Source organism: Columba livia, chromosome 7 (assembly GCF_036013475.1).
Source record: "Columba livia isolate bColLiv1 breed racing homer chromosome 7, bColLiv1.pat.W.v2, whole genome shotgun sequence".
NCBI classification, from domain to species: domain Eukaryota; kingdom Metazoa; phylum Chordata; class Aves; order Columbiformes; family Columbidae; genus Columba; species Columba livia.
In genome coordinates, this window is record NC_088608.1 from 7,964,138 (window position 1) to 7,978,021 (window position 13,884).

The 13,884-nt window shown below is 39.4% G+C and overlaps 1 protein-coding gene across 3 annotated transcripts in view; it reads left to right on the plus strand.

Annotated features, from left to right (window-relative positions):
* NCKAP5 (NCK associated protein 5) overlaps positions 1–13,884 on the plus strand; it is a 487,324-nt gene that overhangs the window by 438,317 nt on the left and 35,123 nt on the right. The gene's annotated exons all lie outside the window — the stretch shown is intronic.

Below are 13,884 nucleotides of genomic sequence, written 5' to 3' on the forward strand. Positions count from 1 at the left end.
TGTAGCATGGAGGGGGTTGGGCTCTTCTCTCAAGTAGCAAGTGATAGGACAAGAGAAAATGGCCTCAGGTTGTGCCAGGGGAGGTTTAGATTGGATATTAGGAAAAACAATTTCCTGGAAAGGGTTGTCAGGCATTGGAACAGGCTGCCCAGGGCAGTGGTGGAGTCACCATCCCTGGAGGGGTTTAAAAGGCATTTAGATCAGGTTCTTAGGGATGTGGTTTAGTACTAGAGTTAGGTTATGGTTGGACTTGATGATCCTGAGGGCCTCTTCCAACCAAAACGATTCTGTGATTCTGTGACATGGCTGCAGGTGGGTTTTGTCCTCTGAATGACATCACTGGTCAAAATTTAAAAAAAAAAAAAATAAAATAAATCTGAGCAGAGCTGCATTTTGTGTGTGCATTGTGGGTACTCGAGAGAGCAAATACTTGATAACGCAAAAATTGGTAGTAGCAATCCAAAATATATTTGAGGGTTGTTGGTAATATTATCTGCTCCACTGGAAGCACAGGATGATGCCTGCTGGGTTTGTATGGCGAGTTAATTCCCTGAGCCAGGCTGACGTTAGAATCCACAGTGAAAAGATTCACGAGTCTTGTAAAGACATTATCTGACTGTAGCACTGACTCACATTGTTTGTTTGGAGCATTTCAGGTGAAATTCAGAGCCAGGCAAAGACTATGAAGATAAATGTAGTCAGAATTTCTGAAACTTCTAAAAAAGACTTGGGTCTAATTTTTGTCAACTTTTCATTAGAGGTCAGTTGCTCAAAATTGATGCATCCAACATTAAATGGGATACTGGCATTTCTGTAGTACAGAGAAAACGCCTGCAGACCCTTAAAAGGGTTTTGAAAAGTCTCTGGTTAGATAGAGGGTTGGGTTTGCACACTATCAAAGCAACGTTACAAGTGCATTGTAGACTTCGCTGCTTTGTGCTGGAACAAAAACATACACTGAGGTCAAGGGATTCTTTTGTAGCTCTGCTGTAGCCCAGCGCTCAATTCCATTAAAGTTCTCGATAATCATCTGCCTTATAGAAGGCTTTATTGTCATTTTTTCTACTTTCCAAGAAAAACTTTGTGGAAGGGTTTTGCAGTTTAAATTAAAGGCATTCCGGTCAGAAGAAGGAAGGTCTGTTTTTTAAGCAACTTTTGGAGATTTGTCTTCTTAGAGAACATTTGGTTGAATCCCTTGGATGCCTAATGTTCCAGAAAGGAAGCAGTGTTGGTATTTTATGTGTTGTATTGTGTTGTGTTTTAAAGGCCACCTCTTTAAGCTTCATATGCAGGAAAGAAAAGTGATCAAAACTACATTTTTGGTAGAAACTAGGGATGTCCTTCACAGGCAATTTTACACAAAGTTGCTAGCAACTTGGTAGCAATTTTACAGAGGTACTGATGGCAAACATAGGACATATAACATGGTGTAGATGTATGTGGGTTTGTCTTAAAATGGAATGTCAGCATTATAATTACTTGTATTGAGGTATCAAAATACTAAAGATGATAGCCTTATCTGTGTATTCTGATACTGTTTTATTCAGCATCCAGTAGCCACACTATGAAACTATATATATGATAATAAAAAACCACACTTCATAAGCAGACATTCCTATGAGGAGAAGGACCTGTATTCTTTCTAATACCCCAGGTAAATTTGTCTCTGACTCCTCTTTTCTTTCTGGTTCTTCTGCATGGTTTTCCAGCATATATACCCATTTACTGCCATGGTATTATTTTCTCACCTTTCCCCTCCTGTATGTTCACCTGCATTATTTAAAAATGGTGGTCACTCTTTTCTGCTTGTATCATGCCCAGTGTTGCTCTACTATCTGACTCCCCGCGAATCTCGATCACAACGTAGAGCCTGCCCTTTTGTTTCCATACTCATACCATTTCTAATCAAAAGATCCTTGCTCCAGTGCCATCTACGTTTTTTCTCTTGGTTTCTTTCTGAAATCTAGATCTGATGAACACCTGAGCTGGAAAAGTATGTTTCAGATTTTATTTCTGAATGTGCCATTTCAGGTACATACTCATAATACTTAATTATATAAGTTATCCAATGGCCTGTTCCAAAACTTGATGAAAATAATAGCAGTTCATGTGCTTATTTAATAAGCTTGCACCAAGCTTCCAGTAAGAGAAGAAAAAATACTGCACACCCCCAAACAAAAGACTTGGTTTTACCACCATTATGGGTAAAACATTGGGTGTTTTTACAGGAGTGCTAAGTCAACAGCCTTCGAATTCGTGTTTTCTCATTCTCAGGGAGTGGAAATAGATGCAAAGGAAACAAGCCTGATTAATGTGGTAAATACATTAAGTTTGACATGCGTCATCCTAAAACATGTCCATTAAATCTGACATATTTGAGCAAACACATTTACATTCTGTAATGAATTACTGAGATAAATGTAACAGAATAAGTGACAGAGAAAAGATGGTGAACAAATTGATCTGCATTACAGTCTGTGCATTCAGCAAAGAGAGGTGATCTACATCACTCTGGAGAGGCAAAAGAAGGCAGAAGTTGCTTAAATGTCAAGCAAATCCTTGGACGCCTCTAATACATTTAATGAAGAACAATATTCAACTGATAAAATGTCTTTTGACCATAAAAAAAACCCTCTCTTGTCATGAAGTCTCAATGCCTGAGGAAACAACTTATCACTGTCAGTGTTAATTCCTTTCATCAGGCCACTGATAGAAGTTGAGAAGAGCCATTTAGCAATCATCCTATCACTGATATAGCAGTTGAATCATTCATTTACACATGAGCAGATAGAGGAAAAATGTTTATCTTCCCCATCACCACCCAGAAAAGCTGTGGAGTACCTGGAAGTCCCTACCTATGAGGTTGCTGTCTGTAAAAGCCATCAGACGAAACCAGTTCTCACCGAATCCGTTTCCAACCTGAGTCTGTTCCTATTTCCAATACGCATGCTCAAAAATGTTTTGTTGTGATAAACTATTGGATTTGTTATGAATCTTATCTACATGAACACTGGCACAAATATGCATGCATTTATTTGTGCGTCAGTAACAAAGCTGCTTTCTAAAGCCCTGTGTGCATGTGGAAGCTGAGAGGTGGGTGTTTAACCTGTAGGTTCTGACTGTGTTGCTTTAGTGATTATGCTTCCTGGGCTGGAACTCAGAAATGGGACTGCAGAGGATCAGGCAACTTAACAACATGCTCAGTTGCTGCATCTAACCAGCTTGGATGTTAATCCAAAGGACTAGCGTCCCAGTTGCTAAAACAAAGATTAATGAATAAATACTAAACTAAGCTGCCTGCCTCTAGCAGTATCAGAATCCAAACTTGTTCAACAAAAAACAAAACAAAAGCCTCAAAACCAGGTGCCATGAAGGGCCTGGAAGATATGGGAGATCGCCTCACAATGTCCTTATCTGCCATGTCTTTGGGACACTTCAGACAGGAGACGTGTGAAAATGCATAAACAGAATTGAGCTCGGCTGGGTAAAAAGCAGTTACATTTGTACTATCACTCACCTAAACGCCTCTGTCATTTCCTCATAGTTGATGCCATCTCATGCCTCCCTCAAGTATCCCCAAAGCATTTACATTTTCATGCAATTATCAAGCACTATTCTTCCCCTTTAGTACTTCAAAATCTTCATTTTCTGGTCCTTCAGCACCACTGAAATGACCTGTGTCTGTCCTTTACTTTCTTTTCTGAACTGGTGTAGCTAAAATGAGGCATCACTGAGTGGAAATCTTGTTTAATAACCAATAGACATTGCAATAAATGATGGTCTTGCATGTAGAAACGCACCCTTAGAAGCACATAGATTGGAAGTTCTCTTGCTCAGGGACTAGATCATCTGAGTTTTGAATTTCTTCAAGGATATCGTTCTAAATCTGTCCATGACCATGTGCCATTTCTATTGGAGACTTTACACAACATCTAGCTGTCCGGTGTTCTTATGCTGCAATACTCACATTACTGAAGATGTGGTGTGGTGACGCTGTTGGGTGGCCTTCCAGGGCAGTGTGAGCAGCATTCTGCATTTACCATCCCAGGACTTGCTCATCAGAAACAGCTCACAGTGATGCATAAAGCTGATTACATATCCTCTTCTTCTACTGAGTTGCTCTGCGTCTTCTCAGTGCAATTTTATTACTGTGTATTTTTTGGAGAGGTGAGAAGGTGAACGGGGTACTCTGCAGAATTGTGAGAGGAACAGCAGAGTGTGGGTCTGGGCCACCAGCAATGGGATGAATAGTGTCTGCTGTGCTGTGTTCTTGACTCTTGTGCAGAGATCAGTTTTGAAATGATGGTCTAACGGAGCTTATGATCATAGAGTGAAACTTTTCTGTGTATTTTTCTAGTTGTTACTGACGTTCCTTGAAGAAGATGGAGAACCTTGCCAAGGTGAATAATAAGAAACTAACATCCATTAGTGTGTTCTAATTCATGTCAGCTTACCTTCTTCACAGTCTGGCAGAGACAAATAATTTCTTTGTACTTTAAAAGATAATACACAGAGCACTTGTCTAATTGCCAATTCTTCTGCAGCACTGCTGCAGCCTGCTGTCTAGCTTGTCTTCCTTCTGTGGAGAGAATTAATATTTTAGATCAACACTTCCTTATTAGCCACAATGATTTGCTGTTAATTTCCTTCTTTGCCTTTATTCACCCAGAAATACCAAATTTTGTCACTGGAATGAGAAGAAATCTGGCTCTTTACACGTTATGTATAGGATACAGTCTAATCATTATTCAAGATACTAAGAATCTGCTGGTCTCATTCAGGCTTAAAATGTCAATTAAACAGGATGGCTGGGTTCTTCAACTCTGAAGTAAATGCTGCTGTGTTGATTTACACTTCTTTACAGCCTGGCCCAATCTATATTTGTTGTTATTACTCAAATCAGGACTGCACCTGATTATCATACTTAGAACACAATAGTACATGCCAGTATTCTATATAACAGTACGAGTCCTTCTATTTGAACCTTTTCTGCTTCACATGTTTTTTTGCTTCTGGCGAGGACCATCTGTAGATGTGTGTGTGGAGCTTCACTCATGCATTTCCTATTCACTCAAATTTTTATACCTGAAGTACAACGGAGCAAACTGAAAAGCATTTCGAATGAGTATCTGTTGAGTTGTTATAAACATTTGTTTCAACTGTGCAACCATGGACTTCGTGCTCCTCTTCTGCAAGTACAGCTAGTACAATTTTTAGAAAAAATACATTTTCACCTGAATTATCAATTATATTTGAGCTATGTCGGAGTATGCCTTACTAAATTCTCACTCTGAAGATAGGATGCCCACTCCTGGCTTTGTTATTGTCTTTGCCATTTTTAATTGAGTTTGAGGAGCTTTGATTCATGTCTTCAGTAAAAGACCTGAATTGCTGACATTTGATTAAGCAATTAGCCATTCTAGTATGTCATAGAAAAACAAGCTCTTAGAAAGAAAAAACACTATAATAGTGAAATAATACTTAAACAATTCATTGTTGTTGATACTAGGTGAACTAGAAAATTTCTCAGTGTTTGGACAATCTGCTCTGAGGAAAAAAGAAATCAACAAATACATTTATGGTGAATCATTACCCTTCTGCCTATCTTCAACATGGTTTTGAAACACCATGTAACATTGCATACTTTCTTTTTTCACAAAAAAATAGAATTCCTGAAAAAAATCTCTGTTCGTTCTTCTGGCCTTAAATCATGATGGTTTCTTACCAGCTTCTGCTTTCATGCAGTTAGTTTTACAGTGATTCAGCTGGTTTGAAGGAGATGAACTTGAGTACTTGAATGGAAAGATTATAGTTCACTTAAAAGTTACTCAAAGCTCTCTGTGCTCACTCTGTTAATGAGTTTTCAGTTCATTAATTAAGAAATAAAATCAATCCGTTTCAGGTGTGCATGTGTATTTGTAACCATTTATTAGTAGCACCCTTAAGTAAAGCCGTCTGCATGGCAGAACTAAAAGTAAATTATTTAAAGCTTCATTTAATATTCATGTGGTTTTAACTTCAGTCTTTTTTTGTACTAATAAACAAAAAGCAGTGATGTTACTAAAATAAATATAGTATTTTCTCATGTGCATTTGCAAAGCCTCGAGCTTCCTATGCACTTATATATTGGTCTGTGCTTACCAGAGACGGCATTTATGCCTAAAGCACTATCACTAGTCCTGTCTGTTGGGAATAGAAATCAAAGAACGTGTCTCAATGTGAGTGAAACCCAACTCCAATTTTTAGGAGAGTTGCTTAAGAGCATGTAAATCAGTGGTTCCATCCTTAAGTGCTTCAAATGCACGAGGCGGTGAGCAGAAACCCTCGATGGAGCAGCCAAATACCAGCAGCAAATGCTCCCGTGGGCACTGTGCACAGCCCATGTATCTGGGATGCAAAGTATGACCTCTTTTCTAACTGCAGTCTAAAGCAGCAGTTATTGCCCAACTACAGTCAAACCAGATACCTCTAATAATATCAGCAAAATAACATCCTTATTGTTTCTTGAAAGTAGTTTGCAGCTTGCTATTAATTCCTGAACAGCCTCCAAAAAAGCTAGAGTAAAGTTATTTCTCCACAAGCGTTACTCATTCAGGTGGTTGCAGGTTGGTTACGTACCGGTTGCCAGACTCCTGGGTTCCTTATCCTCACGATGTCACTGTGTAAGGAGGAGGTGTGATTAGCTCTGTGTTTTAAGAAGAACTGAGGTATAAAGAGAGAAAGATGTGCTGTGGTTACCTAGAAAAGGCATGGCTGGGGCAGCCCTTAGCTAGCGCATGGTTCCATAATAAACCCTCCTTTCTTGGGCTTCAATTTCTGGGAGATGGGACATGTCTTTTCTATTAGAGAATGGCAAACGAAGGCTGGCATTCATCCAGGGCCTGAACGAGCAATCCCCAGTACCATGTTCCTTAGGCAGTGTGCAATTGTTGGCTCCCAACCCTTACATTTCTGGGTACTAAGGGAAACAGAAGGCTATTCTCAATGAAAAACCCTGGAAAAGCCACATTTCTGCACTGCAGCAGAGCTGTTGCTTACCTTGGATTCACATCTTGCATCAGATGTGAGGACTGCTCTTTCTTCTCACCTATTACTCATCTACAAGGATTTCTGAAAGATAGTTGGACTTCTGTAAGGCTGATTGGCAAGTGCAGAGGTAAAACCAAAGGGGATCTATACAGCCAAAAAAGAAGAGGGCTGGCTCCCTAAAGTATTTCTAGGCTGGTCTCATTGACAGCCGGGCTGCAGCTGGGCTGCATTTAATTACCTTTTACACAGAGCTTAAAGGTGCTTTTCACATGAATTCTAAGTCTCAATATTTCTTTTCTAGTAGGACTGAAATGGTATCTAATTCTAATATCCCATCTCCTGAGAACAGCAAGTTGATTTTTAGAAAGAAAGTAAACAGCGTAATACAGAGAGATCATTCCAGACATCACTGGTTGTGGGACTTCCCCAGCTGGAAGCTGCATTAAATACCTGTGTGTTTAATAGACACTGAGAGATGTGGAGTGGAAAATTCCAAGAGTTATCCAAGTTCTTTTTCCATCTAATTCAAAGTTTTGTTCTCTGTAACAACCCTGTTCTAAGTAACTTGCCGCCATTCTTTCCAAGAGTGCAAGAGAGGGATCTAAATGCCTTAAGGGCAATGGGAAGCACTTATGAAAAACCAAAACATAGATCACTGCCAGATTGGAGTACAAGATTATTAGTACTTGCTAATAATTAAAACTAATGTTTTGATTTACTGGTAGAACTGTATTTTAAGGTGGAACTGGAATTAAAATGAGGCAGCAATTATCTATTTTGACTCAGAAAATACTTTTCAAATATGGGATTGTGGTCATGGAAAACTCTGAAGAAAAACTACTGGACAAATGACATGTTGAAGCAACAGAAAGAACACTAAGTTGTAAAAGTCTCTATTTGTTGCATTTGTTTTTGTTATTGTAAATAAGCATACATTGTAATCCCAGATTCAAGAAGCCACGAGTGAAGTTCACTTGTAGATCCATCATTTGAAAGCACACTGCACAATCATCCTCCCATTTACCCTTCCTTAGTGTACATTAGAGCTAATTCCATTTCAGCAGTGTGGTACCCATGGGAGCACTGGAGCTGTGAAGACTTGTGTCTCTCCTGGTTTTACCTACCATAACCTTTGGGGTTTTTCAGTTTTGCATACTGCTTATCATTCAGATCTAGATAGAAAACAATAATGCATTCATCTTCAACTAATTGGATCAAATTATGGTGTAAACCCAGAAGGAATAATCTTCTTAAAATTGACGTTGATTTGGCAGTAATACATTCATTTTTTTTGTGGTTGCTTTGGCATTGCAGATGAAGAGAAGGATGTGCAAATAAAGAGATCTGTTTTGCCATCTGTAGTTTAGGTTCTTCCTGCCAATGCCACATGTATCTTAAAGATGTTTATTAACTAATAAAGCAATATTGCAGAGACCTGCTTACATTTGAAAAAAAATAAAAAGTATTAATTAATAATTTGGCATGTTTCAAAATACTGGAAAAATTATACTCCGTTTGTGTTTCAGAAGAAAACAACTACATGTTCTCTGATTCCCTGTGTCCGTTTAGTAGAGTCTTGAACTTTCTAATGCAAAGAAAGGTAATTTTTTAGAATTTGTGTATTCTGTTCTGCTGGGAATTATGCCCTTTCATTTTTAGTGGCCTAGATGTTCCTTGAAGAAAGCCCATTAAGTGTTACGTGTCTCTCAAAACCTTCTTTCAAGGCTTAAGTGAGTCTGTGCTTCTGAAAACAGCTTGCTGGAAATTTCCCAGGAAGACTGTTCCTGATACAGAGCTATTTTTGACTGCTATTTTTTTCCTGAAAATGTCGGCTTGCTGCGGAAAGTTCTGGTGGTTACTCAAAGGTTTCAGCCGAAATTTGTGTCAATCATGTACAGTTTTGTAGTCCAAAACTTGAAAATTTATGTGAGGAAGATCTCAAACCAGCTGTAGTGATGAGCACAGGGGAGAATTTCACTTTTTCTCACGAGGTGAGATGCTGCTTTGAAAGAAAACTACTAGCTATGCTGCTAGCGTTATACATAGAAAGCCTGATGTAAGCAGAACTATCTGTCATCTTTTTACCTAAACTACAGTTGTCCTCTTTATTGCTGTTTATTTTTAATGTTAAGATAGATTGGCCATCAAAGTCAAGTGACATGCACACTTCTGTGTATGTCCACATCCAGAAATGTCTCACTCTGTTTAATTCAAAGTGGGTCAATTGCCTGGCCATTTTGAATAACATTATGGATGCACATAAGACAGTTTACCTGCTTAATAGAACTGCTGATTGATGCCTTATTTTAGCTCTGTGGGCAAAACTTTGGATCTTGTGGTTTCCGTAAAGATTTTTATGGAAGATTAAGCATCATAATATCGTTTTAACTAGATGGTCAAAATAACCGTGAGTGAATATATGGACTTGTTAAAAGCGTAACAGTCCCTATGTAAAGAAAGACTGGTGTGTGATTTGTGAATAGATTGAGCATCTGTGAAACTCTTTAAGATAGAGCATAAACAGACTTCACTAGAATGTGAATCTTTACCTGAGGAAACATTTTGAAACCTTCTTCAGTTATTCAGTTAAATGTTTATTTACAATAAAGTGGTATTATAACCCCCTTAGTAAAAGGGTATATATAACAACGTAAAACAGTGTGGTACCGGGTCCAACTGAGAGCTGCTCTCACTCTCAGCGTGACCAATACCGATTCCTTGGAAGGAGCACAGAACCAACACCAGCTTCCCTGGGTGTTCCCTCCTGGTCTCCAAGGATTTGTACCAAGGGTAGTTTCTGGGCTAGAGGTGGTGTGTTTGCGGGAAATGTTTCAGAACAAATAAAGAAGCTGAAAAACAATTAGGTTTAATGATCTGTTGCTGGTATTTAAGATGCATTTTTAAATCGTCTGTGCTCAGGCAAATGCCCTAAAGGACTTTAATGAATTCTAGGTTGTCAGTTCTTGTCAGTGAGCTATGTTTACTTCTAACTCTTCAATTTTTATATTTGAGAGGCAGATGTAAAAAAATCCACAGAAGGAGCTGCTATTGTAATTTTCCCCAGTAATTATCTAATTTTTAGAATTCCTGATAGATACCAGCCTTTTCTGTTCTCCTCTTGTCCATACACTCAGAATGGTGCACAATTTTCAAATATACTTTTTATTGCATCTAATTTGGGTGTTGACACCACGTTGAAGACTCTACTGGTACCAGAAAACTCTGGTAAAACACCAGGGATATTGGAATACAAGAAAACCTGTCCAACTCTAGAAATGACCACGTTGGCCAGCTGATGTAGGACTTGAACTGCATCATCTTGCCTGTGCAAATATTAAACCTGAAAATTATTGAGGAGTAGGGAGTTCAGGAAACTTTCCATACAGTGTTAACTCCTTTTGCTTAGTGGCTGAGAAGCTTCTCAATGCTAAAGGTCTTCCTCAGATTGTTCCCAAAAGCTCTTACAGCACCCTGTCGTAAAAAGGTTCCCATGCAGTCAGTAGTTTTGTGATCTCCAAGGGATTTCTCTAAAGGTTTCCTTATTTCTGTTTTCAGTTTTGAGAAGTGTTTCTCTACAGTAGGACTTCCAGGGACTTTGTTTTCTGCCCAGACTCAAGTCCACATGATGGGAGGGAGGGAGGGGGCTCTTTCATTGTTTCAGACTTTGGATTCTAGTCTGATTGTTCAGTGAAATGACAGATGGTGAGTCTGTCTGCATCCATTGTAAAAACTAATACTATTGAGTGAGCTGCTTTCTCCTCTGGCGGGGAAAGAGGCAAAACAAAACAGAATCAGGCAAGGAATTGGGCTTATATGCCAGGAAAAATTCACAAGCAAAAGCAATTAAGCTCATTTATAACCCTCTTCAAACTTCGGTGTTTTGCAGAATCATTTTTCATGTATTGTGTAGCACTGTCGCAGCATCAGATATTTAACTTTTACATATTTTCATTATGTAGTCTTGCGCAGCTCTCGCTGATAACAGTCATTGCAGGTGTCAGTGCAGCCGATGAAGTCAGACGGGCCATGAACGGTTCGGTTTGGAAGCTGTCACTGAGATGTGTAACTATTTTTGCAGTTGCTTCATAGAAGTTTAAAAACAATGCAAGATTCATTGATTCCAGTTGTTCTCAGAGATACTTTTTTATTCCTATAACATAGCTTTAGGGGCGAATAATGTTTATAAATATACAAAGGGTGAGTGTCAGGAGGATGGAGCCAGGCTCTTCTCGGTGACAAACAATGTTAGGACAAGGGGTAATGGGTTTAAGCTGGAACATAAGAGGTTCCACTTAAACTTGAGAAGAAACTTCTTCTCAGTGAGGGTGACAGAGCCTGGCCCAGGCTGCCCAGGGGGGTTGTGGAGTCTCCTACTCTGGGGACATTCAAACCCGCCTGGACACCTTCCTGTGTAACCTCATCTGGGTGTTCCTGCTCCAGTGGGGGAGTGACCTGGATGAGCTTTCGAGGTCCCTTCCAATCCCTGACATTCTGTGATTCTATGAATTAGTTACTTTTAGTAGTGAAAAAGTAACATCCATGAAGAATTTTGTGGTATGTTCTGTGAATGTAGGACTGGTTTTTTGAGGATTGGTCAACATAGTTGAGCCACAGGATTTTTCAGGAATCTGTCGCGGTGGGAGCTGCCGAGGTTTGAGCACTTTGACAGCCAGACCCTTTTGTACTTGTGCAGAATTAAAAATTAGTGAGCTATTTTAAAATGTTTTCAACATGGTGTATTTCCTTTATCATGGATAAAGTCTTTATGAAGAAAGACTGTAATTGATTAAAACTATTTTTTTCTTTTAATTAAATGTGACACTTCTGGTGTGCTCCTCCATCACTCTCCCAATTATTCTGGGAGCAGCAAGAGGCTGTAGTTTTGGAAGTATGGCCCTCAGTATTTCTTTCTCTTGGTTTGGTCCATTCCTAGACATACACAGGGAAACACTGGGTAAGACAAATCCTCCTGTCATTTTAAGAAACACGACCTTTGAAGATACAATAGTGTTCGTCTTCAAGCTCACCCTGAGCAAAAGTCTTAGTTTTGCTGTTTGGTATATGCTTTGAGTCTACTTAATTTTCCTGTAATAATCAGGAGGGACTGACTTCATAGTTTCCTAGAGAATTCCTGAAAAGGAAACAACAGTACAAAATAATTCAGAGTCCCTGTGGAACCATGTTGCAAAATCAGGTTCAGCATTCACCATCCAGACAGCAGAGGGGAGACTTCAAACTTTTGTTCTCGGGATGTTATTTTCTGTGATGCTTCCAACTTAGTCCACGTCTCTGCTGAAGAGCTCTGCCTTGCCAGCACAACCAGTGTTGCACAAATGTCTTTCTTCTGGTTAAGAGGAAACTAACAGAAGTCCTTTCTTATTCTGGTTTTTCCTTTATTTACTAATTCTACCACTGGCAGTCACTAGTTGAAGCATTGCCTGTCCATGAGCTAACACACTGTTTAAGCTTTATTATCTACAGCGTAAATGGAAGGACAGACACCTAGCCTGTTAACTTACTTTTCTGCACTCTGTTATATCCTGAGAGGAACAGTTTACCCACTTCTTTCTAGGTATTTTACTATTCAAAAGCAAAAGAATAGATATCTTAGGGGAAGGTTAACTAGAGTCAGAGGGTTCAGTGCCTGGGATGCCTCCCTTTGACACAGCAGAACCAAATTATCTTTTATTTTTTACATTTCCTGGTTAACCTTCAGCAACTTCTAAAATCATTACGGCACAATAGCTCAAAAATGTGATGGAAAACGTAGTTGCCAGCTAGTCCTGGCTTGCACACCTTATGTTCTTTTACCTATGGATATAATTAGACAAGATGCGGTAATTGCCTGAGAGAAATCAGAGTCACTTGTTGCCCTTTTAATAGATAGTGCGTAGTTGGTTTTGCTGTTGCAGCTCAGCCAGGCCCTGTGAGGTCAATGTGCTCATCATGACTTGCAATCTTTGATCCTGAGTGATAAGGGAATGAGGACCATGTAAGTATAGACTGCTCCTCCTTTGACAGGAACCAGGAAATGTAAACAGACATTTTATTTATCTGTAAGTAATTTCTTACTTACTATCAGATAAGGCCCACTGAGATTAAGATATTAACAGAAAATGACCATGTTAATTTTCTTATTTCAAAACCAGGCAAATCCCATAGAGGAGAAATATTTCCAAATTTCTGAGAGTATTAGAAACACTGCAGAGGAAAAAATAATGAAAATGACTTGACAGAGGGCTGCTAACTACAACAGACTTAAATAACAAATGGTCATATCATAGAAAAAAAAATCAATAGGAACACAGAAAATAGAGATGGAAAAGATATATTGGGTCATATTCTGCATCTCCTGCTTGAGTACAATTGTTCACTGCAGTCTATTTTTTATCCAGTGTAGCCTTAAATTGTTAAAAGCAAAGGAAAATTTGCCTGCTTCCTTTGGGAGCATCTGCCACAGACTGGAGATCTCACTGTCAAGGGATGTTTCCAGACATTTAACCTAAACTATGCTCATTTTCCAACCATTACTGCTGAAGTTCCCTCTTTGGTGTTTACCCCTCTCAGAAGGACCTTACTACCATAGTCCCTTCGATATTATTTGCTCATTATACAAACAGAAGGCAAATCCCTGGGAATCGGTAGAAAATGACAGAGCAGGGTGGTGCTGCTACATCCGAGCTGCTAGAATAGCAACGTGCCCGTATCTGCACTTGAATCTTTCCCTGTCCCATGGTCAGCAGAGCCCCTTCCCAGCAGGGTGGATGAGCTGGGGGGCTGCGTGTGACCGTACGGCTTCCAGACCAGGAACTTACGGTCTCCCTGTCTGGTGTCATGTTGGGAAGTGTGCGCTTA